This window comes from Spermophilus citellus (assembly GCF_964194105.1).
Source record: "Spermophilus citellus genome assembly, chromosome: 2".
In the NCBI taxonomy this organism is placed as follows: Eukaryota; Metazoa; Chordata; class Mammalia; order Rodentia; family Sciuridae; genus Spermophilus; species Spermophilus citellus.
This window is the reverse complement of record NC_138183.1, coordinates 233881330-233896826: the sequence shown is the minus strand read 5'-3', so window position 1 is coordinate 233896826 and position 15497 is coordinate 233881330.

The window sequence follows — 15497 nt, the reverse complement described above, 5'->3', positions numbered from 1 at the left end:
TCATAGACATTTTTCCTATTTCTTGGTATAGTTTTGAAATATTAAACAATGTGTTTTTCACCCCTCCTGATAATTTCTTCCTCTTGAACTTTCTTATTCAAACAGAGAGGGCATCCTGGGCTATTGCCTTGGGAGAAGGATGTGGCAAGACAGAAAGAAAAAAATAGCCTGCCAATCTCTTCCTGCCTTTGGTTTAAAGCTTAAAGCACTGAAAGTAATTGAGGGAGAGCTCCAAGCAGAGACAAAATGTTTGGAGAAATGTAATGAGACAGAGAAAAGAGTTCCACCTCCCCGGCTGGCCCTGCACATTCTGCAGCTCCACCCCTTCTATCATTAGAACCATCTTTTCTTGAGTAGATTCACCTAAGCCAAATTCTAAGCATTATCCCCACATAAGACTGACCCCTGATTCCAACAAATTGGGTCCTTTAAAAGCCTCAAAGGGTACCCGAGATTGCCCAGAAGCATTATACAAAAGCAGCAAATAAATCACACCTGTAAGGCTTGTGTGAAGGAGCAGGAAATATCTCTGTAGCTACCTACTAGACTAATGAGCCAAGGTCAAACAGAATGGTGGGCTAACCACTGAATATCTACATGGAGAACTCATGTCAAGGAACAGAATTTCCACCTTGACTCTGTATCTTATACAAACCCTATCCACAACTTGGAAGCTTGTCTTGGGAAAAGAGGGAAAGGCTCAGATAGGCCAAGGATTCAAGACATGGTCAAGTCTTGAAAGATAAATTATGCTTCCATAGAAAAATGAAATATTCCTTTGTATGACTGCATTGTGTAGCAGGACACTACCTACACAGAGAAATGAAAGGAAAGGTTTTTCTGTTCTCTGTTTTCAGTTAGAATGAATTGAATTCAATTGTTTTGTTGAGTGCAAATACACAGACAAATAAACATACAGGCATTACCTGCCTTTTATAGAATTGAAAATTCTATATGAGTAATAAGAAATATTTTTTTCTTTTCTCTCTATTCTTTAATAGGAGGTATATGATTGTGTAAAACTTGGTTTATGAGTAGAACAAACACATGTCACTGGATGTATAAATACTGAGATCTGGAAAAATCGAGAAACTTTCCATTTCTTCATAGAACTAACTTGCTCTAATTTTCCTTCTATTATTAGTTTTTCAATATATTTGATACATATTAATTCAATTAATGAATGAGTTTATATGTACGAGTGAATAATTGAGTTCATATGAAGAATAAATTTCTTCACTGAAGTTTTTGCTACAACTATATAAACTTCAACTTTCTTCTAATCCAATCCCCTTTAACGAATGAAAAAGCTTTCTGTTACCATCTAGGTTTGCCCTGCTTGTAAAAAAAAAATACACGTAGACACTTCCATTCTTTTAATATTTATGGAAGACCCAATATCTACAAGTCACTGTGCAATGTCATGCCTGAGATACAAGGATAAACAAAATCCCTCCCCTCAAGGAGCTCGGAATCTTATAAAAGAGATAAGACTTATACACATGTAACAATAATGAAAGTAGCAAATGATAAATTCCACAGGAGAGGTGTAGATAAATTATCACGGGTATGAAAGTCTAGGGAGATTACATAACATAACAAGGTTTTAAAATAGATATAAACTGTTCCCTTCAAAATGTAAATACTGCGGAGGTGTGTGTGTTTTCATTTAGTGTGTCTCTTATGAATATAACTGACTACATTATTCTTTTATTTGCTCTGTTTTCCAAAGATGATTTACTTATACCCTTATGTAATACAAAGTTTGTTTTTAATTTGAAAAATTCTCTTCTGGATTGACCCATGGTAATGACGTCCAGAGATTGTTGTTGTACTCTGCCTGGTGGGCACCATTTTAATGTACTGGGGGCAATCTGAGTCCTACTAGGACACACAGTGTATTAACAAAAGGGATTGTTTTATGTAGAAGGTATTCATTAAGTTTGATGAGAACAGGTGGGAAAATAACTTTTTGGTATAGTGAACCACAAATCTCTGTTCCAAATACAACTATTGTATGAGTGAATTTTTATAATCTGCTTGTAAGGTTTTCTTTCCTGATTTATGTTCATGAAAATTTTATAGTTTCTATTTGCTGGTTGAGCTTCAGAAGTTTGAACACTTGCATTTAAAAACCCTGAATGCAGAGTATATTTGAAATGTACAGAAGGAAAGACCTTACCAAATGGAGATAGATGGCATGATTTGTTCTAATGGGCCATGTGTTCCTGGCTGGCCTCAGTCTGAGTTTGCTGACTTTCTGTGCCCATTGGTTTATACTGAAAAAATATCTTTTCCAGCAAAAGGATTTGGGGCTTTAAACCTAAGTTTGGCTTCTGTGACTTGTGTCTGTTATAGTTATAGATTATTTCAATTGTGCATAAGCAAAACTTTGCTCAAATCAAATACATTAAGAACAGAAAGTTATTTGTTTATATAATTAAGGAGGCCAGACTACAAACTTAGTTATAGATACAGCAGCTCAAAATGACCATCAATTCTTGGGTTTTTTTGCCATCTCAGTAAAACTGGTCCCTGCATTAGTTTCATTTGCGGGCTCCATTTGGTGACTTCAGATCTAACCCCAAAAGAGGGAACTCCTGCACTAGTCCTGAGATGCACTCTGATTGGACCCAAGTGGGTCATATTTCTACTCTGCCTGAACCAATCACAGCAGCAGGGGAGTTTTCCTTTGCTAATTGGCTGGGATTGGGTGAGGTGTTCTCAATTTGTAAACAGAATTAGAAAAAGTTCACCCACCAAGAATGGGAAAAGGTTAACAAACAGTCAGAAAGATCAAAGTCTTTTACAGTGTTCTAGAGGCCTTGATACTTTTTATTTTGCATCATATGTTTACTCAATAGCAACCCTGAGGAAGCCCAAGGTGCTATCTATGCAGTTATCAAGAGCCATAAAAAATCCAAATCCTGAAGTAGAATTTGTGAATGTGTTTATATATGTATGTATGTATGTGTGTGTATACATAATGAGAAGAGAGAAATATGGATATATATGTGATGGGAAAAATTTTGAAAGGATACGCATATGCACATATCTCAACAAAGATTCAAATAATAGTTTTGTAACATGTATTTTAACATGTACATATGAAAACATCACTATTCATATGTAACTCAAAAGTATTCAATGTTAAATATTGTGATTTTATACTTCTATTTTGTTTATCTGAATTTTCATCTACTGTAACTAAAATAATAGCTATTTTAGAACTACATAGTTGAAATAAGCCATGTAATAGCATTATTAAACTATTATTTGAAGTGAATATTTTTTCTCAACTAATTAACCTACCTAAATCTGACTATTAATCACGATCATTCCTAGGAGATGCTGAACAGATGTGCTAGGCTGACTTGTAGTCTTGCCCATCCCCACCAGCCATCTAACTAGAAAGGACAGAATGTAATCTTTCCTTTTCCCTCTATGAATTCTCTCTAGAAACTGGGCTTATATTTTGGACCGTACTGTGCATCTATATATTTTGTTCTCTTAAAAAAATAAATAGCAATAGCAACAACAAAAAATGATAATAATAAAAATAATAGTACAACTGCTACCATGCATTGAGCTGTCACTATGTTGCAGGCACAGAGTAGTTTTGCAAATATCATCTCATTTGATCCAAACAACTATCTAGGATTCATTTATTTACTTAACCAAGAGATACTTACTAAGGAAATACTACCTTCTCAAAAGTGACCTGAAAAGTGCATATTCTTCCACAAGGATAAAGTGTCCCCAAACAGAAGGCCATAAGGGTAAAGGAAAAAAGATTGGCCCATTCCAAAAACGAGATGTATTATTTGGAATGTATCCTGCTAAGGCAGGATATTAGGTGCTAAGAATGGTAAGAACCTACACCTGACTCCAAATAGCTCCCTAGTGGTAGACAGGAGGAATTCTGATAGACGGTGGAGACCTCTGATGGGGGCCCAAAATTTTAGTAAAATGCCTGGACTTGGTACAAAGGAGAAATTAAGAGGAATTAGGGCTTCCCTTTAAGACTAATATCATGATTTCTGCTAAGGTTTGAGTGTGTTCCCTGAAATGTTTGCAATAGAAACATTTATTCCCAATGCAACAGTGTTGGAAGATAGTTCTTTTGGGAAGTGTTTAGGTTGTAAGGACAGGGCCCTCAGAATCTTTTATTGCCACTATAAAAAGGGTGGAAGATGGCTGTTTTTTCCTGCCCTTTTTCCTTTTGCCTTATACCATGTGAGGACACGGCAAGAAAACTTATATCAGATGCTGGTGGTAACTTGCTCTTGGATTTTTTTCACTCTTGAATTGTGGGATATAAATTTCTGGTCTCTGCATGAGTTTCATTTGTTCTTTATAAATTATCCAGTCTTAGGTATTTTGTGGTAGCAGCAAAAAATGGATTAAGACATTTTCCTTTATGTTAACTAAAGCCTTGATATAAGTCCTGTGCCTACTTCTGCCACTAACTTAGAGAGCGATGATCTAAAAATTCTTTGCTCTTGTAACTTTGGCTCCTTTCTTCTTATCTGACAAGTTGTGGTATTTACTCTTAATATTTAAGAGCAAGGAACTTAAATGATACAAACACAGATCTGCTACCCACCTGCTATCCAAGTGGTTTTGGTGAAATAATCAAACCTTTTCAAGGCTCAGTTTCCTGATTTGTAAAACTGGCTTAATAGCATCTGAAAAGGTCTCTGCTGCAGAGTGCTACACAGAAGCAATAGAGTTTAGTGATTAGTTGCACAGAGTGGAGTTAGAGTGTTGTGTTTAGACCTAAGTTTTACCTTCTACTAGCTGTATGGCCTTCAACATTATGGTACTTATTTTAACATTCAAGAGCAAGGGCTTTGGTCTTTTTGAGAGACTTTGGCATTCCAGACACAGATCTGCTCAACTCACTGTGCCAGGGATCTTGATAAAGTAACCAAACCTTTTCAGACTCAGTTTCCTCATTTGTAAAACAAGTATATTGTTAGCATTTCCTCACATAGTACTATTGTGAGGACCACATAAGTTACTTTATGTAAGGTGCTCAGAATAGGGCTGGACTCATAAGCACTCTATCCATATTTACTCTTAATATATGAATACTTTCTTGTAGACTAGTCATGAGGACTGAGTGACTGTTGATTTTAAAAGCACTTAGCATAATGCTTCTGCATGCTAAGTGCTTTGTTAACTTACACTAAGGTTAAGGAACCACAGTATTAAATGGATCGACATGACCACTGCAGGCTAGCTAGCAAGTACACTCAAGGATTCAACCTCATTTCTGTCCTAAAATCAGGGACTTGACAGTTACTCTAAGGCAGAATTGTCTCAGTGAAGATACGTCCACATTAACACTTCCTTCTGTAACTTCCCTATGTCAACAGTTTATTCTAAGTGGTCCCTGGTAATCCTATGAAGGATTTACTTCTGTCACCTTGCCAGCTTGATGTTACTATCAGTTGCTGTTTCTTCCTCTTCAACTTCCTGTATTTTCTCTGTTGTATCTCTAATTGGAAATGTTGTGAAATCTTTTTTCCCTTTCTTTTTCCTTTCAATTAAGTCTCCACAGATGAATTGGTGCAGACTATCACTTAACTATCACCTCTTAATTAAGTTAGTGATCCCAAACTCTATCTTTATTTCTGACTTCTTCCTAACTTCCGACACTTATGTGTTATCTTTCCATGAATGCCAAGTGGGTGTCTCAAACTAAATGTGGTCAAAATCAAACTCTTAGTTCTGAGTCCCTTTCCTCTACTCCATTCTGATCCTTTCTTCTAACATAACCATGCATTCTGTTATTCCGGCCACCACTACCCCCTATTTCTCTCTCTCTCCTAATCATATTCAATCCATCAGCAATTTATGTCAGTCATTCACTTATTCACTCAAACCATTCTTGACTCTCCATCTCCAATGGTATTGTGTTCATCCAAACCACCCTCTTTTCCTATTGAAATTCTGTAGTGGGGTCTCAACTCTCTAGGGTTCTTGCTTTTACCCTCATCTCCCTACCATCTGCTCTGTAGAGGGTCATGTTGTTCTTCTGCCGGAGGCTCCCCTCTGGCTGCCCACTGCAGGAGGCTAGGTCAGAATTCCTTCCTCTGGTTTGCCTGATCTCACTTCCATGACTTGACCTTAAGTTACTCTTCCTTTTCTCCCTCCAATTCACACTGGCCTTCTTTCTGATTAAACTCGCAGATTTCTCAGGGCCTTTGATCTAGACTCAACCTATACTTGGAATACTGTTTTCCATAACCTTTGTTCTTGATGTTTGCTCTCATTTTACAGGTGAGACTTTCAAAGATGCTCTCCTGACCATGCCATCTAAAGCCATCACACCTTTGTTTCCTAAAATATCATCTTTGCATAACACTTTTTCACCATTTGATACTTTCTCCCATTTACTGATTTATTGCTTCATTTATTTTAAATCTGATTCACACTAAAACAGTGGTTCTGGAGGTGGTTTGGACCCCCTAGGTAACACTTAGCAACGTCTAAAGATATTTTTGGTTTTATATTGGGAGAACTTCCTGCCATGGACTGAGAAACCACCTACAACACCAGATTCCCTGCCCCAAATGTCCATAGTAGTGAAATTGACAAAGTGCACCAGAATAAAGTAACATGAGCAGGGACTTTGCCTGTCCTCTTCACATTCTATTCCCAGTGACCAGAACCCTACCAGGCCTATACTGAACATCAGTAAATGCACTGAATAAATAAATGTAGGAATATAAACTTTTGAAGACCTAATGGGATCTAGGATGCCTTCTGAAACATACTTAAAGAATTTTTGATTGCAGAAGTTTGGTAAATATGCACAGAAAAAAAATCTAAATTGATGGTATTTAGCATTGATGGAATAAAAAATATATGATTTAGGAAGTGATGGTCATCAGAACCCCCTCCCCTCCTGCACTTTGGAGATAAAGAATCTCTATGAATAACATAAATCTAGGTTAACATGTTCTCCTTGGAATGTGCAATCCTCTACGATGAGCAGTGATGGGTAAGCACTTAGTAACCAGACTACTGAGCAATGATTCACATTCCCCCACTCTGTGATAGCTAGGGGCTCTTATGCAGTTTCCAGAGCTTCTTCGTGTTTCAGTTTCTAAATTGTAAAATGCAGATAATAGTGACATCATTGTCAACATGCGATTGTGTCAAATCTTATGTATGAGTGAATATATGCAAAGCACTTAGAATAAAGCTTAGGGTTTAAAAATACTATATGAGTCAGGTCTCATCAAATGTTAGAAGAAACTGGCTCTGTCTGTTCTTACTACCTACAGGGTCCTCTGGGAACCTTGACTATACAGGGCAGAACTCCCTGGTGATGAAAGTAAATGTTAGCTAGGATAATAATTTATTGTAAAACAAAAGGGAGTGAGGATATTAATGTTTTCAATATATTATGGGAACCACAGTAATAACAATAGAATAATAATGATAGAGGTGAGATTTTCAGTTTAATAAACTTCCTTCAAATTCCTTGGACACGGGACTCAGGAGGGAATATGAATTTCCTTCTCTTAACTGCATCAGCTCAGAGTCAAGGAGCTCACCCCTGGGGAGGGAGCTACAGGTTGAAAGATTTGCATGCCTGTCTGTCACCACACATTCACAGAGCTGTGCAGGGTACCCCACTCTTGGCTCTTTCTGGTCCCAACTTCTTAAGTTCTTCCTGCTCTGCCTCTTGGCAGACAGTGCAGATCAATAGGAAATAATAGGTGGGAAATGGTTGTGTTCCTTGGAGGAATTTCTGAGATAAACGGGAGACCTTGTAGTTATTATATGACTAATGAATGCTGTTTTCCCTCACTGCACTCAAATGTAGGCAGTATTATTGAACCTGGCCTTGGTCAACTGTGGTATTGATTTTCTTTTGTGATTTCAGATTCTCTTCTCAAGTAACCTTAACTAAAGACTCAAAATAGGAAAACCAATTCAAATTAGACAAAGTGTGCACTGAACTTCTGACCTAGATTTTAATTGATGGTTTTTGGTAAAACCTTAGGTGGGTTTTCTTTCTCTTTATCTCTGTGTTCCTTCCCTCCTTCCTTCCTTCCTTCTTTCTCTCTCTCTTTTTTCTGTACATTGCTTTCATGTTATTATGCCTTTTATTATTCATTTTATTGTAAAGAGTCCTTTAATGATGCTTCATTAATAAGAGACAAATTATCTTTTTTGTGTTTAATGATTTCATTGAGACATAATTTACATGGGATAACATTTACCCATTTAAGATGTGTACTCAGGTCTTCAGGGTTTATTTCAAGAGTCATGCAGCCATCATGAATATATTGGTCGCTTTAAAAAAAATCTTTTGCATATTATAAGCTCTTCCTTATCCTCCTTCTAAGCTCCAGACAATTACCATCCAACATTTTGTTTCTCTAGTTTTATTTATTCTGGTCATTTAATATAAAGAGAATAATACAGTATGTAATATTTTGCATCTAGATTCTTTCACTAATGTATTATAAACTGGTTCTATTGAGATTTCAGCTTTTAGATTGGTTGTGGCAAAACCCTGACTAATTTTCTATTGTTTGGCCTACAAGTATTTAGAGTTTCTCTTTGGAAGTCGCCTTCCTGAGGCCTCCTCCTGATGAATGTTAGAAACAGAGGGACTATTATTCCCTTGGGTTGCTCCTCAACTGCTAGTGAAGCTTTGCATGAATTCAGCCTTCTTTTCAAGAGCTTATTTTGTGGTCCCAACTTTTCTGGTGACATCACAATAGGTTCAGTAAGTATTATCCACATTGCCTTGAAGTTTTCCTTCTCCATCTCCTTGTCCTCTTCTGTAGAATCTCATTGGTGAATCTCTCCATAACTCAGTGCAATGAAAACCGTCTTTCCTTGAGAACACCCAAGTCTTCCAAGAGAGCCAGGGATCTCTATTCCTAAAGGATGTCTAAACCAACTTTAATCAGGGGGAGGGATACAGGTACCGCAAATCGATTTGCTGATAAACCATTGACTTTTTTTTTATAAATTATTTTTTAGTTGTAACTGGACAAAATATATTTACTGTATTTATTTATTTTTTATTTTTTTAATGTGGTGCTGAGGATCGAACCCAGGGCCCTGAACATGCTAGACGAGCAATCTACCGCTGAGCCACAATCCCAGCCTCACCACTGACTTTTGGCAGTAATCTTTCACATAGCAATTGGTATAGACAATATCTAATGATCTTCAGAGATCTGTAATCATTCTGGAAAGTCAAATATTATTATCAGTATGCCTAAGAACAAAATACAAATTATGAAATGCAAACATGATCACCTATTGAATAACTCCTATGTGTTTGGCCTTCATGTGGGTGAGATAATAAGTAAAATAGAGTTAACAATCACAGCATCCTCTATAATAAGGTCAAATATTAGTATTTACTCTGTTAGATATAATATCAAGAAATTCACATACTGTTTCTATCTTTGTAAAAACATATTCTATATAAAAGAACTGATGATCTACTCTATATGCCACTGTTCCCAATATATTACACATATTACCTCTTATAATATTCCTAATAAATCCAGGAAATAGGTATCACTATTAATATGCCCATTTTACATGTGAATATAACGTAAGGGCACCCAGTGTGGTTACACTGTGATCTGTAGACTTCCAATTTGCTGCCACAGTGGCACATGCATGTAATCCCTGCGACTTGGGAGGCTGAGGTGGCAGGATTTCAAATTTAAAGCCAGTCTCAGCAAAATCGAGGCACTAAGCAGCTCAGTGAGACCCTGTCTCTAAATGAAATACAAAAAAATAGGGCTGGTGATGTGGCTCAGTGACCAAGTGCCCCTGAGTCCAATCCCTGGTACCCAAGGTGGGGGGGAAAGACTTCCAATTTGCTTCCCTCCCCTCACACGGTAGGATTGTACAAGATTTCTTGGCTATTGGTGGTTGTGTGGAGCTATAGAACAACATATGGCCAATGACTAACACAGCATTTAATTGCTGATGCAAGATCCAATGCAGCTTTCATCTTCTTCCCAGAGAGCAGCATCTCCATCAGTGGCTTTTGGGTTGAGGACAGAGCTCCTGGCTGATTTGTATTGGACTGGTAGCTTGCACAGGAAGAAGCCTTTATTGTTATAAGTCACTGGGATATTTAGTAGCTACTGCAGCATAAATTTCCCTATTCTGTCTGATATATTCATCTACTAATTAGTAGAGCATCAATGATACACAGACAACTTGATCTGGGGCCCGAGTTTTTAACTACTTGCCCAATTTCTTGCTGTGATGGAGATAATCTATTTCTCCAAATTTAAAGATGACATAAGGGTCTGAGAACTTTTAATTCTTGCTTAATTTCTCTATTAAGCAAATAAACAGTATGGGTCTTGAACAGTTCCATGGTGCTAGACATTATTCTAGATCCTTGGCTAAAAATACAACATAGTTTCTATTCTGAACTTTTCTATGCAGTTTATTCCATAATAGATTTAAACGCATAGAACTGTAGAAAAACATACAAAGAAATAACTCCTTGGCTGTGTGTGTGAAATGTTTTAGCGAGGAGGTGACATGTGCAACATACACTGATAGATGTAGACGGCGGAGTTTTAAAATAGCCCCCAAGATTTCTTGTTTCCTAGTGTACATGACTTATATAATCTCCCATTGCGTGTGGGTGAGACCCGTGAAAATGATAGATGATGCTCCCATAATTAAGCTTCGTTATATGACAAAGGTGGGGGTATTTTGCAGAAGTAATAAGAGTCTATAATCACTTTGACTTTCAGTTAAATGGAAAAAGAGACTATTCTCGATAGACTTCATTAAGGTGGGATGGAGTTGAACAGGAAGAAAATCTGGACTTTACTGTTGGAATCTCGTGTTTGATCAGACAGAGACAGCACAAAGCACTCAGTGTACCACTTTGGGGTCCTTACAGAAATTTTATGACACGTAGCATTGAAATATTGCTGACTACTTCATCCCAGAGTCTGCATCCCAAGGAAAGGAACCTGGGAATCCTTCACAAAGTCCTCCCTCATCCATTCCCAGTGGAAATGCATTTTCCTTTTTACAAAATCTACACCATTTTTAGATCCTCTCTTACTAAGTTTATATGTTTTTGCCAAGAAATTTCTATTCATATTTTGCCTTCCTTATTAGACTAGCAGTTTTCCAAAAATAGGATCTATGTCTGGTCTATTTCCACATATTCTCCAGTTCCTAGACATTTTTGCCTGGCATATATAAGAAATATCTGCTGAATTAATCAATTAAATCCATGTTGCAATTTGAATTGTCATCCCTGGGTAATCTCAATAACTAAAGTTGAAAGCATAATTATGGAGCACCTGGAGAAAAGCAACCTATTTAAGGAATGTCGAATGTCTGAACAGATTAAAACTACAGTTTCAAGCTTGATTATCTCCAGGGGTAAAGAGCTAAAATAATAGGGGTAGTGAAGCAAATGCAGGAAAATAGGTCGCTGTTGAAGGTAGAGCCTGTATCTTGTAAAGAGCAGAGTGCTCCCACCTGGATGCAGCCAGTTGATGTTGTGTGAGATTCGGGTTCCTTGTTGCCAAATCCTCCAATATTTATCAGAAGTTAGAAATTCATACTTCATGTGAAGTTTTTTTTAATTTTTCAAATATGTACCCAAGAATCAAACATATATGAATTACCTTCCAATAGAGGGTGGGCCACAAGCCTGAAGCTCATGGAAAGGAATTCTTAAATTTTAAACACCTTCAGATTTCTGAATTGTGTATACGTGCCCAAATAGTTGTATTTCATGATAAAATGATGAACTGTATTTATTTGGAGGGTCATTTTTATCCTCTGAATATGTTGTTGCATTTTTCACTGAGAGAACTCAACCAAGGAGAGGAAAATACTGTTTTAAGGTGCTGAAAACAGTATTTGGATCATAATTTCCAGAATACTTGAAGTCTCTGGGGAAAGGTGCGGCAGAGCTGTGAGATAATTGTTGTTGGTTTTAATGACCCTCTTTTTTTCACCTTTAAGGTAAGCTTGTGCAATGGCTGGCTAACAGTCTTGGCTGTTTATTGAAAAAGGCAGCCAGATCATTTTTTGCCAGCATCATTGCATTTATATTTCAAGGATACAAAAATAGAAAACCTGGACCTGAATCCAAATCCTTTCTTCTAGCATGCAGAGAAATATATCTCTTTTTTCTTCCATCTGATCACTCTTGACATCTGTGCAATAAATATGGATTAGATAAGAGCACACACACTAAATTTCTTTTGTTGCTTCTAACTCATAAAATAAGACTATTAGGTTTGGGTAAGAAAAGAACCCTGTCTGTACTGTAAATGAAGGAGACATGTGTGTACCTGTCTTTGTGCAAGTGTTAAATGATCTAAACTCAAGAAAGGGCATGGGGAAAGGGTATACATCAATCTTTGGTGCAAATGCAGGTGCAAGTTCAATGCCTTTTTGCATAAAATGTTAGGAAATTCTAGTGTTTTGCTGCTGGGTAATTCAGTTCATGGAGTTACATTTCTTTTGCTAAGGAGATTATTATCTGATTTACTTAACTTGAAGCATTAGAGTGGAACTACTCAACTAACAAATACCTATCAAGATTTATGACTTTCTGTGCTAAAACCGTCTTAAGAAGAAAAGTAAAAAGCTCCAATTTAAGATATGGTCTTATTTTTTATATAGGGAAAGAAATCACACACATTATGAGTTGTGACCCATTATATGGATTCAGGCTCTGGCTTATGAACATCAGTCATGGGTAGAGGATAGAGATCAGAGATAAATAATCTCTTTTTAAGTCAATTCTAATTATTTGCCTATTTGGACTAAGAAGTCTTACTTTCAACAATATGAAAATCAGAGAAAAATTCAATAAACAAAATAAAATTTAATATATTACTATCTGAAGATGTTCTTAAACTTCACATTTTACAAAATTTAGTATATTACTATCTGAAGATGTTCTTCAACTGTACATCTTGCTTTACAATGTGGGAATTTGGTCTCATTCAATAGTCTTTAAAAACTATTATTTATAAATAGTTTAAAGACATTAGTTTAGCTAGCAGAATTTTAACTTGTATGAGAAAACTATTGACTTGGCACTAACTGGTAACCATGTTCAATGGTCTTACTTGTTTCATACAAAACTTGATTGATTTGGAAGAAAAAGATATGTCTATGAAATAGATCTATACATTTTATTTTGAAATTGTCTTTTGACAAGCACTAAGCATTTTCTCTCAGTGGGGTTTTGGTGGATCACGTCCTTCATGTTGGTAAGTGGGAAAATTGGCCACAAGGGAGACTGAAAGCAGTACTCCGGAGTGATGAGAGGGAGAACCCCTCAGATCTCTTCACACTGGTCAACTTCCCTTTTTTATTTATGGTGTGTCTAGGCAGCATTGGCAACTCAAGAGCATTCTCAAGAGGAAAACATGATCACACCATGAATAAATTTTTCAGTGAACAGGAAATGAAAAGTGGGCTAATTTCATATCAGCTATCTCTAACCACAGCCTCTGAGATTTATACCTGATATACACAGAAAGTTGAGGCATTTGGTTATAATCCAATCCCCTTGCAGTTCAGTCCAGGGTATCTTGTCCTAAATCTGTGTTTCAGCCAGAAACTGACAAAAATGTCTAGTTGTCCATCAGCACCCATGGGAGACTGGTTCCAGAATGCTCTTGGATACCAAAATTCAAAACGACCTGAATCCCTTGATAAAATGGTGTAGTGTTTGCATCTAACCTACATATACCCTCACATATACATAGATTATTTGTAATACCTAATACAATGTAAATACTATGCAAATAGATGTTATACGGTTATCGTTTAGAGAGTGATGACAAGAAAAAGGAGACTTTACCTGTTCAGTGCAGACACAGTCTATTTTTTCTTAGTCATTGGAGGCAGAACCCACAGGTATGGGGGGCTAGATTTACATGATTAATGACCAGCAGATGCCTTTGAACTCTGAAGGCCTTGCCATTCCTGACTGGGCTTTCTGTATTAAATGTCCACAGAAACATGCTGGTGACCACTGAGCTGGCCCAGGACTAGAAGTTCCTGGAGTTCAAGGATCACTGAGGCTTACCTAATTCATCTCACAATCGTGGCTTCCTTAGGCACTTGGACCTTTGTTCAGACTTCCCCAGGCAGAGTGCCAGCTCTCCCTGCTCTCACCTGGCTCCATCTGAGCCACCTCACCCTAGCCTCATCACCACACTAAGACCCCTTCCTCCACGATCCAGCATAATCCTTCTCATATATTCTCACCAAAGTACCCTTGAGTAAGGAGCCCAGTGAACATATATTTCTAAATAGAATGGATGAAGAAAAAGAGTAGTCCTTGGAAAACCAGCTTAAAAGGTGAATGCTGATATCTGAAATATCTGATCTTCCAAAGCCTGATTTTTTTTTTTTTACAGTTGTTGAAATTTATCCTAGAGATTCACAATGCACATTAACACTCACATACAATGCTCAACTATATAAGGTAAAATTTTAATATTTGACACTATTTAAGAATATATTCATACAGAACACATAAATATTTACAATAATGTGATTCTTACTGATTCCACGTAAAATATTTCCCCTGAACAGTTGAGTAACAATTATTTTTCTGGATGTCGTGTTAAAATTTACTCAGTGATATTTCCAATTTGCTTTGCCCATGCCTGTCTAGCCTCTTACCTACCACTGCTCAGGGGCGAAAAGAAATGTCTGATGAGAAGCATTATCTTCCCAGGAATTCTGGCTAGTCAGCTCACTTGCTTTAAATACTTGTTCAGAGGTCTGGGATTTTACATTTTTAATGTAGTCTTTACTTTTAATGTAATACATCCATTTCATCCCTTCCCTCTTTAAAAATGTCCATAAGGAGCACCGGATTAAATTCACAATTAGGAGTGCTGTCAAATATAATTTGCCTGGAATTGACAGCCAGGAAAAGGGCACGGGAGAGGACCTTTGAAAGAGATTTTAGTAGTGAGCTTCTTTATCTTTTTATAAACTGTATGGAGGTCAGAACTTCATGCAAAATAAGAAAATAAATCTAAAAAAATAATAGGGCACTGTTAAATCAATATCGATTAGTTAGAGTGAAAATGCTTTATGGGAGGCAGTAAAATCTTTTAGGATCCTGGGGGAAAAATGGAGGTGTAAAAATGGAATAAATTACTACAATTTAATCACTTGTTAAATAACTAAAATACTATTGCTGGATTTATGGTGTCAGAGAGCAACCTCCTATTAAATATAGCCATGTGACTGATTTGGTTGTGATGGATTTTAGAACAGCATAGGAGCCATTGCTGTCTTTGTGGGTTACCTTCAGTATTTCTCTTCCTGATTCTTTCTTGCATATGGGTCCATTTTAAAATTTCCTGTATATGGAAAACAACACATTTTCATTTAAAGGAGTCTGTTAGATTCTGAAGTATCCATTCAAGAGCCTTCCTTCCCTGTACTGTTCACCCCACTGACGATTTTCA